The 14,946-nt window shown below is 45.6% G+C and overlaps 1 long non-coding RNA gene across 2 annotated transcripts in view; it reads left to right on the top strand.

The window, feature by feature from the left end:
* LOC132661001 (uncharacterized) overlaps positions 1-14,946 on the top strand; it is a 216,438-nt gene that overhangs the window by 42,364 nt on the left and 159,128 nt on the right. Inside the window, exon 2 of one of the 2 annotated variants that reach the window (XR_009602004.2) lies at positions 12,061-12,248. This is a non-coding gene — a long non-coding RNA (uncharacterized LOC132661001). Of the gene's footprint in view, positions 1-12,060; positions 12,317-14,946 lie in introns of both variants that reach the window. The other variant, XR_009602003.2, reaches the window with a different exon arrangement.

The raw sequence follows: 14,946 nt of genomic DNA, 5'->3' as shown, positions 1-14,946 counted from the left end.
ACAGACCTCTAAAATTCATCACGTCCAAAACTCCTGGTTTCCCCCTGAAGTCTGCCGTTCTGAAGTTTTCCTTATTTCAATAAAGGCAATTGCATTCCAAAATTTACTCATCTCTAAAACCTTGGGATCATCTTGGCACATCATTTTTTTTTTTTTAACTTTTCTCAACCAAATTGGATTTTTTAAAATATAATTTATTGTCAAGTTAGCTAACTTACAGTGTATACAGTGTGCTTTTGGCTTCAGGATTAGACTCCCGTGATTCATCACCTAGGTACAACCCCCAGTGCTCATCCCCACAATTTCCCTCCTTAGAGCCCATCACCCATTTTCCCTGCCCCAGCACATCATTTGTTAACATGATTTACAGACAGCCAGCCCAATGGCAAATGCTATAGGCTCTACTTTCAAAATACATTCAGGACATAACCACATCTCCCCATGCATGTTGACACAGAGTTTAGTCCAGTTCGCTATCTTCTGTCATGCGGATTATTTTATTTTATTTTATTTTATTTTATTTTTTATTTGACAGAGAAAGAGAGAGAGAATCTAAAGCAAGCTCCACCTTCCGTGCAGAGCCTGACATGGGGCCCAAGATCCCATGACCCTGGGATTGTGACCCGAGCCAAAATCAAGAGTCAGACGCTCAACCGATTGAGCCACCCAGGCGCCCCTGTCATGTGGATTATTTTGACAGCCTCCTGGTTGTCTCCTTATTTCTCCCTCCACTCAACTATAGATTATTTTCAACATAATATCCAGAGTGATCCTCTTAGAACATTAGTCTAATCATGTCTCTCCCCTGCTCAAAATCTTCCAATAGCTTTCCATCTCACTCAAAGTAAAAAGTACAGTCCCATTAGGGGCTCAAGCCCTACACAATCTGTCTCCAGCAGATTAAGGTGGAAGCTTAGTTTCTATCACATTTCTTATCCACTCCTGGGTGTGATCATCCGACTTCAGTCACGATCTCCTTGCTTTCCTCAAATACGGTGAAATATACACTCACCCCAGGACCTTTGTAGATGCCGTTCCCTCCACCTGGAACATCTTTCTCCTGCATGTTCACGTGGATCCCTCCCAGATGTCCACGTGGATCCTTCTCTTCAAGGAAGAGAACTTCTCAAAGATCTGAACTTGATCACCCTATATGAAAAGGAACACCCTCTCATCTCTTTATAGCCTCCTTATCCTGCCTTATTCTGTATAGCACTTGTCAATGCCAGACATATTATATATCATATAATTATATATTACATATTCCTTTGTTTTTTTTTTGCTGATTTTCTATTCCAACACAAAATGTAAGTTCAAGGTATCAGGAACTTGCTCTCTTGTTCACTGGTATATTTACTGGCACCAAATATGGTGTCTGGAATGTGGTAGATTCTCAATAATTATTTGTTGAAGGAGTGAATGCGTGGAGTGAAATTGACAGGCGGAGAGCCCCATTCACCGTAAGCTCCACCCCTTGGCTCTGAATTCGTCCTCTGGAGCTCCAGAGATGGTCTCATCCCTAGAGCATCATCCCGGCCCTTCTTCTCAGGTCTTTGCTACTGGACCATAAGCATCTCTGGTTCTTTCTACAGTTCTTTAAATACGACGGTGGCTCTGACAGCACATCTGAGTTTCTTCACACACCTCAGCGTAGTCTGTCTGAATGTAGGGGTCTGGACACTTAAAATGAGTGACTTATTTTCTGACTACGTTCTTGTCCCCTGTGGGCTTTAGTCCACCATAGCCATATTGGCCCCACCCACCCATGTCTGAAGACCAGTCTGAAATTGCAGCAAGAGAGATGTGGACCTACAGCTGATGCCCCATCTGAAGAAGTTTACCACTTCTTACAAGTAACGTGGGGAGCTTCAAGATAGTACATTACGGATTTGGGATCACTTGTTATTATGCTTTAAGATCGGGATGAGTGAGGGGTGTGGATGCCATAAGTGTATTCTGATGATTAGAATTAGGTAGCTGACAAACCCTCTAGAGACCGTTTTATCGCTCCTGGAGCAGTTTATAGCCTATAGAAACCAAAGTATTTCCTGTAAGATCTATTTAAAACTTAACGTGGATGGTAATCTGGGGCAGAAGACAGCACATTCAAGTGGAACAAACTGAGGAGCACGTATTTATTTATTTATTTATTTTATTTGGCAGAAAGAGAGAGAGAGAGAGAGAGAGAGAGACAATCTCAAGCAAGCTCCATGCTTCTCTTCAGGGAAGAGAGCTTCTCAGAGATCCGAACTAGGGGCTCAATTTCATGACCCTGGGATCAAGACCTGAGCTGAAATCAAGAGTCAGAGGCTGAACCGACTGAACCACCCAGGCGCCCCGAGGAGAGTTTAATGAAGGGGCTATTTACGAAGGTGTGGGAAGGATTAAAGAAAACCGACCAGAAGTGTTGAAGAAATCGGGGACAAGCCAAAGCTGGGAATCGTGACTTCGAGGCCTCAAGAGTCAAGGGGAGGGAGTTGTTTCTATCCCTGGGGAGAGTAGCTAGCTTTAGGAGGGGGCTGCCTGAAGTGTGACTCTTTCAAAGCTACCCGACAGGGAGAGAGCCAGGGGAGTAAACAGCCCCACCTGACTCACCACTCCCTTCCCATCTGCAGCTGGTGTTCCGTTGACAGTTCCCAAGTAGACACTAGGGAACCAGGGAGCCATTGAGGGTCCCCGGAGAGGTCAGCCTCCTGGAGCCCAGAGCGGGGCACAGAAGGATGGAGGGAGGATGTGAAGGAGTCAGTGGGGGAGATCCAGCAGGGTTTGCTTAGGAATGAATGACTTTTGAAGAAGTGAAGGCTTTCCCCAGTACTTTTCTGTAATGTGTGAAATATCTAATAATACATATGTATTACTTTTATTAATAATTTTAAGGTTGAGGCCTTTTCCTTTCCTTTCCTTTCCTTTCCTTTCCTTTCCTTCTTTCCTTTCTTTTTCTCTCCTCTCCTCTCCTCTCCTCTCCTCTCCTCTCCTCTCCTCGTAGTGGTGTTTTAATGGACTTTCCCATTTGATTTGATTTTCTGTATTAAAATGACTTCATAAAATAACTTTACACCATTCTTTAAAAATTAATGTGAGACTGTATGACTCCATTTGTTTGATTTTAGGAACTAGCCAACCCAGTGTATGGTGATAGAAATTGGAATAGTTGTTACCCCCGGGAAGGGGCACAGGGGAACGTTTCTAGGAAACGTGCGTTTTGAACTGTGTGGTAGTCACATGGGCATATATATAAGTAAAAATGCATTGAGATGTAACTTAAGATTTATGAATTTTATTGTATGTAAATTATACCTCCGTGGGGGGGGGAAAAAAAGAAAAAGAAACACAGCATGGTTACATCCTTGGAAGCATGATGTTTGTATGGGATATTGTTATGTGTTTCTACAATCTATATAAGCATTTGTATGCCAGTTTTGCACTCTCTTATCTGTTCTCTCTACCCTTGTAACCAGCACTCAGTTTTTTCGAGGGGCAAAGATAGGGGAGGGGTATAGACTACCTCAGGAAAGCTACAGACAATTACCTTCCGTTGAAAATAAACATAATAAAACCATAGAAGTCTAATTTTTGCAACTTGAGAGGGTTTTTTCTGTAGTTATTCACTTCTAATCACTCTCACCTAATAAATGAATAGAATAGCTAATGTGATTAGACTAATTCACTATTCATCAAGAATATTAAATGAATAGAATATTTTGCGTTTCGCCAGTCACACATCTTGAGTATTTACCTGATATTACAATCAGACATGTGTTAGATTTTCTCTCTGCTTCTGGGCCATAGCTCATGGATAATTATAGTGTTTAATTAGCCCCACACAGCACTTGGCTCTCCGGTGTGGATGGAAATTACAGGATGTAGAAAGAACAAATCAAAGACTGTAAAGGAAAGTAGCCCTTTGCTATGTTCCCCTGGAAGCATTAGCAAGGGCGATGGGCAGTGCAGGGTGAATAGCGTTAGTCTGCTTGAATAGAAAAGAAGTTGCTTTTCGTAAAGATTTTAAAAGTACTTTTTTTTTTTTTTTGAAATGCAGCTAGTGAGCATGAAATGGAAAATAGGTAGAGAGTTTAATGCACTTATAAAGAGGTTTTTTTTTTTTTTCTTCCCCTGACCATTCTTGACTGCTCCTTACATTTGATGAAATAATAGGACCCTCACTGGGTCCGGAGCTTCCTCTGAGCAAGCTGGACAGGTGACTGTAGTCTCAGGCTATTGGACTGACTGTCGGAGGTTAAGGTGACTTAGCTCTGTCTCTAAGGCCTGAAAGTGCAAAGAAACAGTCTGTTAGCTGAATGCCTCTTTCCGAATTAAAAGTGATCATTATTCAAGTCATTCTAATCTCATTCCACAACCATATAGCAGGTGAGCATCTTCTCGGGTGAGACGTGGTGCTAAGTGCTATGGAGGAAAGAGAAATCACGCAAAACCATGCCCTCTAAGGTGGGGACGTGTGGGAAGAGGGAGGGGTAAGGAGGCACACAGAGATGGCCATCTGAGATAGGGCGCTGTAGGGCGCTTTGGGCACGTGATGTGCGAGAATCAAGAAATACTTGATGATAAAAATGGTGTTTCAGAGGGATCTGGAAGGGTGGGTAGGATTTTGAGAAGTTGAGGTGAAGACAGACCAGTCAGAGAGCCACAGAGCCAAGGTGTGGAGGTGGGAATCCGGTTTGGCTTATGGAAAAAACTTCTAGTCTCCATCAAGGCTGACTACACTTGACCCAAACTTATTCTATAGTCCTTGAGATGAAAGAAAATATATAGCCCATTTGAATATCTTTCTTCCATGAAGGTCTTCCTTTGTTCTCACTCTGATGTTACATGGGTTGAATTTGCTCATTTTCTAAAAAGAGTTACAGGGTTATCCTAAGCCTTCTTTAATTCTACTAAAAAAAAAAACCCACAAAAGGCCCTGTGGGCAGAACACACTTGGTGTAGGAGGGGTGTCAGGGACTGCATTGTGGTGAAACGGAGGAAGGGGTGCACAGCATGTCGGGAGCTGACAGGGGACGGGGGTCAGATCAGGAAGTGAAGACTTTGGCGTTTTCTCTGGGCACGTTTTCAGCCGAGGAGTGACAGGGTATATTTGATGTTTACAGGAATCCATCTGGCTGCTGTGTAGGCTGGAGTGAGGAAGGGGGAGGAACAGCCATGGAAATTGATATGGTGGTTAGGTATCTGCTGTGAAACCCAGACAAGGCGGTAAGCAGTCACCAGACTCTGCACCTATTTTGAAGGTCGAGCCGAGGGACTTTGCTGATGAATTGTGTCTGGGCTGTGTGAGAGAAAGAGGAGCTAGAGAAGATCCTAAGGATTTTGACCTAAAAAAAAAAAAAAAAAATCAGTATGAGAACGGAAGAGTTGCCATTTACTGAGCCGAGGAGGGCGTGGAGAGGAATAGTTCAGGGAAGGAGTAGAAGTGAGTTATTTTGAGGAACACTAAGCTTCCTGTACCTATTGGACAGTGAGTGGAGACAGCGAGGAAGCAACTGGGTAGGTGAGTCAGGAATTCAGGGCAGAGATTTGAGCCAGAGATAAATTTGGGAGCCACTGTGTGCAGGTGGTACTTTAGGCCCTTGGGTGGGATGAGAGCTCTAGGATGACCCCCACCATTTCTTAGGGCCCACGTATGCATGCCCTGCGTCGTCCCTGGGACTAGGAATAGGATGAGGTTTACTCCGGGGATGAGGCTGTATGGTACGACAGTTGATGGACCTGAGCGAATGACGTTAGTCCCTTAAAAGCAGGGTCGTCTCCAGCTGGTTGCAGAAGGGGTAGAGGGACAGCCGCCAGCTGCTCCGGAGGAAAGCAAACACAAGACGTCGTGAATGGCCAATGGGGCCGCGTGGCAGGAACTTCGAGGAGCCGCTGGGAACGGAGAGGGGTCCTCAGCGGACCGCTAGCAGGAAGATGGGCAGCTCCATCCTGAGGCCTCAAGGACATGAATTGCACTGGCAACCAAGTCCTCTTGGAAGCGGACCCGGATGGGAACAGCAGCCCCCCCCCCCCACCGGCGCCTTGATTTCAGCCCAGCGGGACCCCGAGCAGAAGATCAAGACACGCCCTTCCCAGGCTTGTGACCCAGAGAACCTGCCAAATGATAAATCTGTATTGTTTGCAGATGCTCATTTTGTGGTAATTTTTAATGCAGCAATAGCCCACGAATACCCCCAAGCAAGATTGAGGATTTGAAGGTTTATGATGAAGAGAGAGAGAGCAAAGTAGGGGGAAAGAGGGAGGGAGGAGATGGAAAGGGGAAAAGAGGGGGGGGGACAGTCATGATGAAGAGGTGCACCTGTATGAATATTTTCAGGGCACTATTAATCATAGAGTAAGTAACTCTACTCATTGCAAGGAAGGAATTTAAGAAGAGAAACAACGATTTATTGTTGAACCCGCGAGGGTTTCAGACCAAATGCTCGGCCAGAGAAGAAATCAGGTTGCTCTGGAAGGCTCATCTGGGGGCTCCTGCCTCCCTGTGTTCAGTATGTGATCCAGGGCTTTCTCCCCTGTAGTCCCTGCCCCAGGCTGGGATTCTAGGGAGTACAGTTTCCACTTTGGCTCTCATCGCAAAGTACCTCCACAAAGCCTTACTTATTTGAACGCCGTCCACACTGTGACTTCTTGTTGAGTTGGAGATCCAGAAATTCGGATCTGAAGGGAAAGGACTGTGGTCCGTGGCACAGGTTTTCAGTTTTTCTGGGCTATTTAGAGCAAGTAGGGGAGGTCCTAGGAGCCAACAGACATGGGCTTTAGTTGTGTCCACATTTATTTATTTTGTCTCTAGCTGTGTGACCCTAAGGCATCACTGGCCCTCTTGGAATCTCACTGGGAATTTAGGGAAAATTCCAATCCTGACTCATTTCTAATGAGTCCCCCACAGAAGGTGGGGATAAGAAAGTGAGAAAATGAAGGGAGTCATCCAAAGTATAATTACTATTTCAGCTTTGAGGGTGAGCTCGGCAGCTTAGTTTCTTTTAATCCCAAAGGTTCTGCATTAAAGTCTGTTAACATCCTAGTCACATAGGACCTACCGTTAAATATCACAGTGTTACGATGTTTTACTCCAGGTAATTAGAGACACAGAGAACCGGGCAATGAGATTTGTTGCCACCGCAGAAAATATTATCATAAAGGCAAAATCCCACTGCAACAAATATTACTATGGTATTACGCTCCCATGCCATCTTGAAACGAGTACTTTCTCTAATTATCTAAAACAAAACAAAACGAAAAAGCCTGCGTACGATAGCGAACTTCCTTTCTAATGACAGTATTTGATTGTGGGCTGTCCGCAGGAGGCAGGGAAAACCTGAACGAAGCTGTTTGCATCGCTTTTGTCCTGCTATGAAGCAAACCTTAGCCCGCAGAGTTTCTTTTTTTCCCCTCTTCCAACATCACAGTAGCTGAAACAATATTTCACTTAACTTCCAAACCACCGCCAGTGGTCAAGAGGAGGTATGCAGAGGGGGAGGAGTCCAAAAGGCTTCCTCCCAGCAGGTGGAAAGGGGTCCTTTTACCCTTTCAATTCACCGAGGAGAGAATGGACACAGTAGGGTTTATCTCCACCTCCCGCAGATGGGAAAAGTGGCAACATATCCAGGCAGAACCTTGGTGTGTGCACGCGCATAAAGCCGGAGCAGGGAAGGAAAAGAAATGCAATCTCCCAGAGAGATTGTACTTCTGGAACACAGCACTGTTTAAAGGGTTGATAACAATTATTGGGTTTCTCAGGATATAACAAGAGGGAGGGTAGGAAGGAATTGGATTTCTGCGACCATGTTTCATGGTCAAGTTCATTCATCAGCAGATGTTAATGGGGCACCCATAACTGGGGATGCAGCAGTGTGTAAGACCGAAAAGGGTCCAGCTCACGTGGAGTATAATACGTTCTAGCGGGGGACACGGGATGAGTAGACTAACATGTATGTAAGAAGTCAGGTGGCGGTAAATCCTGCAAGAAAAACGGAGCAGGGTGAGGATATAGAGGTGACTGCTGGAGGGGGTGGTTGCTGTTTACATAGGGTGGTCAGTGAACGGCGACGTTTGAGCTGAAGAACTCAAGAGAAGAGTGGAGGGAACACACTATGTGACAGTTTGGGGGAAAACCATCGCAGACGGGGCTGAGAGCGGGGGACAGCAAATGTGGGCGTCCTGAGACAAGAGCACATTCAGCTGTCATTCATGCATTCGTTTATTCATTCACACATTCTTTCATTCATGCTTTTCTTCGTAACAAATAATAAGTTTAAGGCCAAGTATGTACTTCTAGGGAACATCTTTTGTTTGACTTGTACTTCATTGTGGTTCCGACATGCAGACTTGTTGATCAGCTAATATATATTTGACATAGGAGGAAAATAGGGACGAGTCGGGCAGCATTCTTACCCCCCCCAAAATACAACCCAATCTAAGAGATGGACATATGCCAATAAGTGTAGTACTTCCTGAGGCTTGGGAAAACAGCATAGGTTTTGGACAAGATCTCCTCTTCCAGCCCTTTGTAACATACCTAACCTCCGGCAAGTTAGTTTCTTCTTTGAGCCATAGGAGGAGCCCCCCCCCCCCCACAATACCTATTTTGTTACCACACTTTGTGAGAAGTAAATAAAGTAATTTATTTGAAGTATATAACAAATGGTAGGCATCTAATTCATGTAACATCTCTTCTTCCTGTCTTATAATAATAACACAATATGGCTAACTAGTTGAACACATGCTAAGATTCGTATGTAGCCATAATCCTAATATTTGGCACATTGCATTGTGGTTAACTGATTATGGGCCTATCTGCCATACTAAACCAAGGCTTTCTTGAAGATAAGCAACATTGTTAATAACCATTGTTTCTATTGGGCCCAACCCAACCCTTGGAGCATAGTACTGTGTACTGAGTGAGTGGAATTAAGGAATGGCTGAGAACAGAGGGGGTCAGGGTTATAATAGGCCATAGGTTAATTACATGGAAGGACAGAAAGGTTAAGATCTTTATCCTTGATTGTATAGCAGAGGTCAGAAGTCAGATTTTCTATATGGTCTGTCCAGAGCCTGGAGCATTTAAAAAATTATTTAAAGTCTTTCTGAACAGGATATATTTCAGAGGCCAGTCTGAGACAGGGCCCTTCCATGCATTTCTTTCACAGTGTGTTTAAAGAATTAGGATACGGTAAACTCTTTGCTCTCAAAAGCAATGGAAACATAATTTAATCCCACGGATTACGCAGAAGATCATATTGTCCATTGGTTCCAACTCCTCTTAAGTGGACTTAGTTCATTTCATTTTCTCTTCCTGTTCTTGCTTGCTCTCAAGCGGAGAAACTGAGCAGCTTTGAATTACACTCGCACACAGTTGACACAACTCAGTAAGTGTTTGTTGAATGAATAAATAAATGACGAAAGAACTCTTTTAGCCACTCCCACTCCCTGAGATGCTGGTCTTTACGTCGTCAAGATGCCAACACTCTCAGCCTATCCTTCACCCGTCTTACTGCATCTCTCGTTCACACCCTCGTGCCCTCCCTCCTCACACCTGCTCCAGTGCCCACTATGACTGGGTCAGTCCCATTCTTCTCCTCAGTGACACAGCATCATGTGAGAGCGTCTCTAAACACTGATGATCTGGACCGACGCACATCCGGCCACTTGAGTACAGCGGGCCCTTCCTGATGACCTTATTGTTCAGACCTTGCGTTTTTCCTGGCGTTGTGCCACAGTTTCCCCAAGTTTCTCTCTGTTCTCCAAGCCCCAGTCTTATTTCCTCCCAGCTCTTAGCATCGGCAGACGACCTCGTCTGCTACTCCATAGGAGTTGGGAAGCCAGCGATGTCCATCTTGGCACAAGTCAGATCTGTCACACGTGTTTGCAACTCCCCTCCCAACCAGCTTGCTCACGTACAAATCTCTGTCCATCGTTGCTCTTCCCTGGGCTGTTTTCGCGTTGTCTCTTCAGTCTTGTGTTGACTGTTTCCAGAATGTGCCATGTCCTTGGCTCTGCTTTTGCCTACTCTTCCAGTTATCTGTTGCTGCTTATCAAAATATGACCCCCCACCCCGGATTAGATGTTTTAAACAACTCCATTTTATAATATAACACAATTTTGTCAGATATTCAAGCAGGGCCTGCCTGACTGGCATCGACTGAGTCGCTTGGTGGCATTCAGCCAGGGGCCGATCGGAGGAGGCCAAGCCAGCTTCATCCAATGCCCGGCACCTTGCTCTGGATGGGCAGGAAGGCTGGGGTCACTCAGCTGGCTTCCTCTCCATCACCAAGGAATCTCTCCACGTGATATCTCCAACAGGGTCATTGGACTTCTTATTTGGCATATCCAGGCTCCCAGAGACAAAGTTCTCTTACTAGGTTTAGAAATAACAGTATCTCTTCTGACAGTCTAAAGATCAAAACCGTCATAGGCCAGCCCTGATTCAAGGGAAGAGAAAACAGATTCTACCTCTTGATGAGAGGTGTGTGAAAGAATGTACTGGCATTTAAGATTTTTTTACCGACACAGCAAAGGACCACACTGCTTTATGACCTGGGTTATGACATTTGACATAACTTTTTAAATAAATTCTTTCAAGGGGTGCCTGGTTGGCTCAGTCGGTTAGGTGTCCAACTTCAGCTCAGGTCATAGTCTCACAGTACGGGAGTTCGAGCCCCACGTCGGGCTCTGTGCTGACAGTTCAGAGCCTGGAGCCTGCTGCAGATTCTGTGTCACCTTCTCTCTCTGCGCCCCCCACCCCCCTGCTTGTACTCAGTCTTTCTCTGTCTCTCAAAAATGAATAAATGTAAAAAAAAATATGGAAGGACTACCCAGTTATGGGGAGTGCAGAGAGCAGCTTTCAGCTGTCACCATCTCCAACTCTGCCTCAATGGTATAGGGCATGATTTTTCCTGAGCTCGTGCCTTTCCTGAGGTAGCTCGCATCCAGTGACCGAGTGATACAGGTGGGTAAAGTCCCAGGCACTTTGGTCCAGCCATTTCTTTCTTTCTTTCTTTCTTTCTTTCTTTCTTTCTTTCTTTCAACATTTGTTTATTTTTGAGAGAAAGGGTAGACAGAGCATGAGTGAGGGAGAGGCAGAGAGAGAGGGAAACACAGAATCCGAAGCAGGCTCCAGGCTCCAAGCCGCCAGCACAGAGCCGGAGGCGGGGCTCAAACCCACAAACCGTGAGATCATGACCTGAGCCGAAGTCGGATGCTCAACCGACTGAGCCACCCAGGCGCCCCTGGTCCAGCCATTTCTGACTCACACAAGACGATTCTGATTAGTGACACTTACTCCAGAGCTCTCCTCTGGGCTGATGGAGGTCTGCATGGTGGCTTGATTTCTACCTTTGCCAAATACAGCTCCTCCCCTCCCTTCACACGTGTTTACCCCCAGTAAACATCTTACTAACAAAGCTGTACTCTGTTTTCAGAGTACCCTGCCTGTGACATTTGTCTATAACTACATAACTATACATCTGTATGCATGTGTATGTACACATACACATTTATATGTACATATATAACATATATACATTATATATGTATACAGTAAAACCTTGGTTTGTGAGCATAATTCGTTTCGGAAACATGCTTGTAATCCAAAGCACTTGTATGTCAAAGCGAATGTCAAGAACCATTGGCTCAGTTGTGATCATGTGATGTTTGGCATCATGTGCTATTTGTATTGCAAGACATCGCTCATTTATCAAGTTAAAATTTATTAGAAATGTTTGCTTGTCTTGCGGAACACTTGCACAACAAGTTACTCGCAATCCAAGGTTTTGCTGTATATACACATGTAGAGGTTACACACACACACACACACACACACTCACTCACATCCATCCTGGTGTCTGAAGAGGGGCTTCTGTCCCTATCCAAGGCTAACCACGTCCAGTTGGTATTGGTTGTTTTCATCTGCCCTGTACCTCAACTCTTCCTAGTCTGTTGGTCTGAGCGCCATTCGTGTTGGGGGAGAGCGGAGAATAGCCCCTCCTTCATTCATCTGCATTTCTAATGGGGGACCTTCAACCCTAATACCCTGTCTTCCCCTTCCTTCTCTACCCACAGGGCTGGGCACAGAATTCAGACTGGGCCAATCAGAGTCTTGATGGCATTTGACAGGAGCTGTGGAGGAAGGCTTTCTTTTCTGATGGCAAAGTTGCAAAGATACATGCCATGCCAGGAGCAGCCCGTGGAATGGAACTGGCCTGTGCCTGTCTTCACGGGAGTGTGGAAGATACATCAGGGCAGCAGAGGTGAGAACAATGGTCCTGGAAGCATCCGATCTCTGGGTACTGACATCTCCAGATCTCCAGCTGATCGTGTAAGCCCTGTTTGGTCCTACGTGAGTTGATGAAGGTACTCTGTCACTTGCAAGGAAGAGTCTTGATGAATAGATCCTTTCGGGTTTGCTCTGTATTCTCTGTCTCTGTGTCCCTTTCTCCTTCAATTATCCCACCTTCCAGTGTCTTTAGTCTTCCCTGTCTACTGGCTGCTTTCCCTTTGCATAGAACAAACACAGACCTCACCGATGGATGGTGGAGAGAGGACTGTCCATTGAGCTCTCAGCTTCTTTAGCTACATTTCTACGTAGCTTCTTCATAGCTACGTTGCATGGCTAAATTCTTTTAATAGTGGGCCACACATACCCCCTCATCCCCTTACTTCATTCTCTTAAACTCCTACAATCTGTCTTCAGTCCTTGCCTCTCTGCTGAAATAGCAATTTCGAAACCAGTTATCTAGTATTGGCCACGACAAAACAACCTTTCCTCAGTTTTATTATCTTGGATCTATTTCTGGCATGTGTCACCATTAATCACGGACAACCTCCTCGGCCCTCTGAACAGCCATGGCCTCCAACTTCCCTTCTTAGAGGCCCTACGTTCCACTGGCATTCCTGAGGAGTGGGGTGCTCATGGAGTCGTGAGGGAGAAGATTTAGAGCATCAGCCAGATGGAGCCCAAGAGGAACAGCCACAGAGATGGCTTGGAGAGCAGTGGGAAAAAAACTGAGGGAACTTGGTTGGGTGACTTTGTTCTTAGTAAAGTAAGGCTTGAGGCCATTGGCCCAAAGTGTGGAAGACCGGATGGACATATTACTATTGAAGAAAATGGAGAAATGTCGGTAGTATTGTAAAGGACAGGGGCACCTGGGTGACTCAGTCAGTTGAGTGTCTGACCCTTGATCTCAGTTCAGGTCCTGATCTCAGGGTCGCGACTTCAAGCCCCACGTTGGGCTCTGTGCTGGGCGTGGAGCCCACTTGAAAAGAGATGGGGAGAAGAGATATTGTAAAGAACAAATGAGCACACCCAAAAGAAAATGACTAATGTGGTTATACACCGGAAGCGAGGGCCGGGTAACATAGCTAGCTGGAGTTAAATCAGCACAGTTTCGTAATTTTTGCCAAAAGTTCAAATCCAGGGGAAACCAGTTACGGGGCAATTGCAAGCTCAGGGGTATGAAGGAAATGGCTCACTAGGGGTCCAGACTGGACGAAGTTGAGGCCAGAAGAGGATCTCAACCTTCAGACCGCGGCAAATGCTAGTGTAGCAAAGTTGAGAGAAGTAGAAAAGACGGTGACTAATTGGTAAAGCAGGGATCTTGGAGAAGAAAAGCTCCAATCGATGACATGCCCCTGGTGTGATCATCCCCTGCCCCCGTGGTTCTCAAATTATGCACCTGAATCACCCAGAAGCCTTGTTAAAGTAGATCGCTGGCCCCACCCGTAGAGATTCTGATTCAGCGGGTCTAGAGTGGGTCTGAGATTTGCATTTCTAACAAGTTTCTGGTGATGCTGATGCTACTGGTCCAAAGACCATGCTTTGAGGGCTGCTGATTTGTTGTGAGAAATAGAAAGGAGATGAAGGTCATTGACGGTGAGGAGGTTGGGATCTGAGAGGTCATCAGTCGTCAACAAAAGCTTAGGGTACGGATGGAGTCTCAGGTGAGCTGGTGCTCAAGGCATCAGGCGTCAGAGGACTGTATCAAGGAGGGAGGGAAGGGGGCTGCAGAGGAGAAGAGCTCTCGGGCAATGGCTGAAGGACAATGGTCTGCGAGGAGGTTGAGAGCAAGTGTGACCATCTGCAAATTGGGGCCAGGGAAGAGGAAGCAGCTTCGTCAGGAAGGGGGATTGAGAACTATTTATAATGAAGGGAAAGCCACTCTTCCATTTGGACAGTGAGGTGGAAAGAACACTGGTATAAGAGTCTCGTGCCGTTTGAGAGTTTGCTCATTAAACAGGACACGGTTGCACAGAACACCGAAGCGGTGACTGGTGGAGAAGGCGATGTGGGGACGAGGGGTGGGTGGGAACCTGGTGTGGATGGACGTGGGGCCGATGGTGGGCAAGTAGGCAAGAAGGCATGGTGGGTAGGCTCTGGCTAGGTGAAGATTGAACCACCCCTCTGTTGTGTACCTATGTCTGCTTTTGCTTCAAGAATGTCTTCTTAGCATCTGATGATATTAGTGTGTTTGGGTAGAAGGTAGGCAAAAGGTACTGTGAGTGGGGACAGGAGGCCAGGCTGAGGCAATGCCTGGGTGGATTTCTTTCTTTCTTTCTTTCTTTCTTTCTTTCTTTCTTTCTTTCTTTTACCTTAAATGCTTTGCAGTATAGTGGCCATAAGTATTTGTAGAAACAATGGATCCATATAACTGATACCCTTTACTGGCACCATTGTTTGCATGGGATGGCTTGTGTCTGACAGAACATGGCAGTACATTCATTAACAATGATGACAGGAAGGTGCTAATGGGGCCAACCAACATTTTGATACAAACCCAGCATGGGTCACTCTGTTATAATGGGAAATAAGACGGAGCTAAGAATCAAGGTTCTTGTTTCCACTCTGTGGCTTTGGTGGTGTTTGGGTCTCTGATTTTTAAAGACCCTTGCAATTGGGAGACTGTATTGTATAATGAAAAAGGAGGAGCTTTAAAATTACATAGATTGTAA

The sequence above is a fragment of the Panthera onca genome, chromosome D1, assembly GCF_046562875.1.
Source record: "Panthera onca isolate mPanOnc1 chromosome D1, mPanOnc1 haplotype 2, whole genome shotgun sequence".
NCBI lineage: Eukaryota > Metazoa > Chordata > Mammalia > Carnivora > Felidae > Panthera > Panthera onca.
The sequence above is the reverse complement of the archived record's forward strand: the minus strand, read 5'-3'. Positions and strand labels throughout refer to the sequence as shown.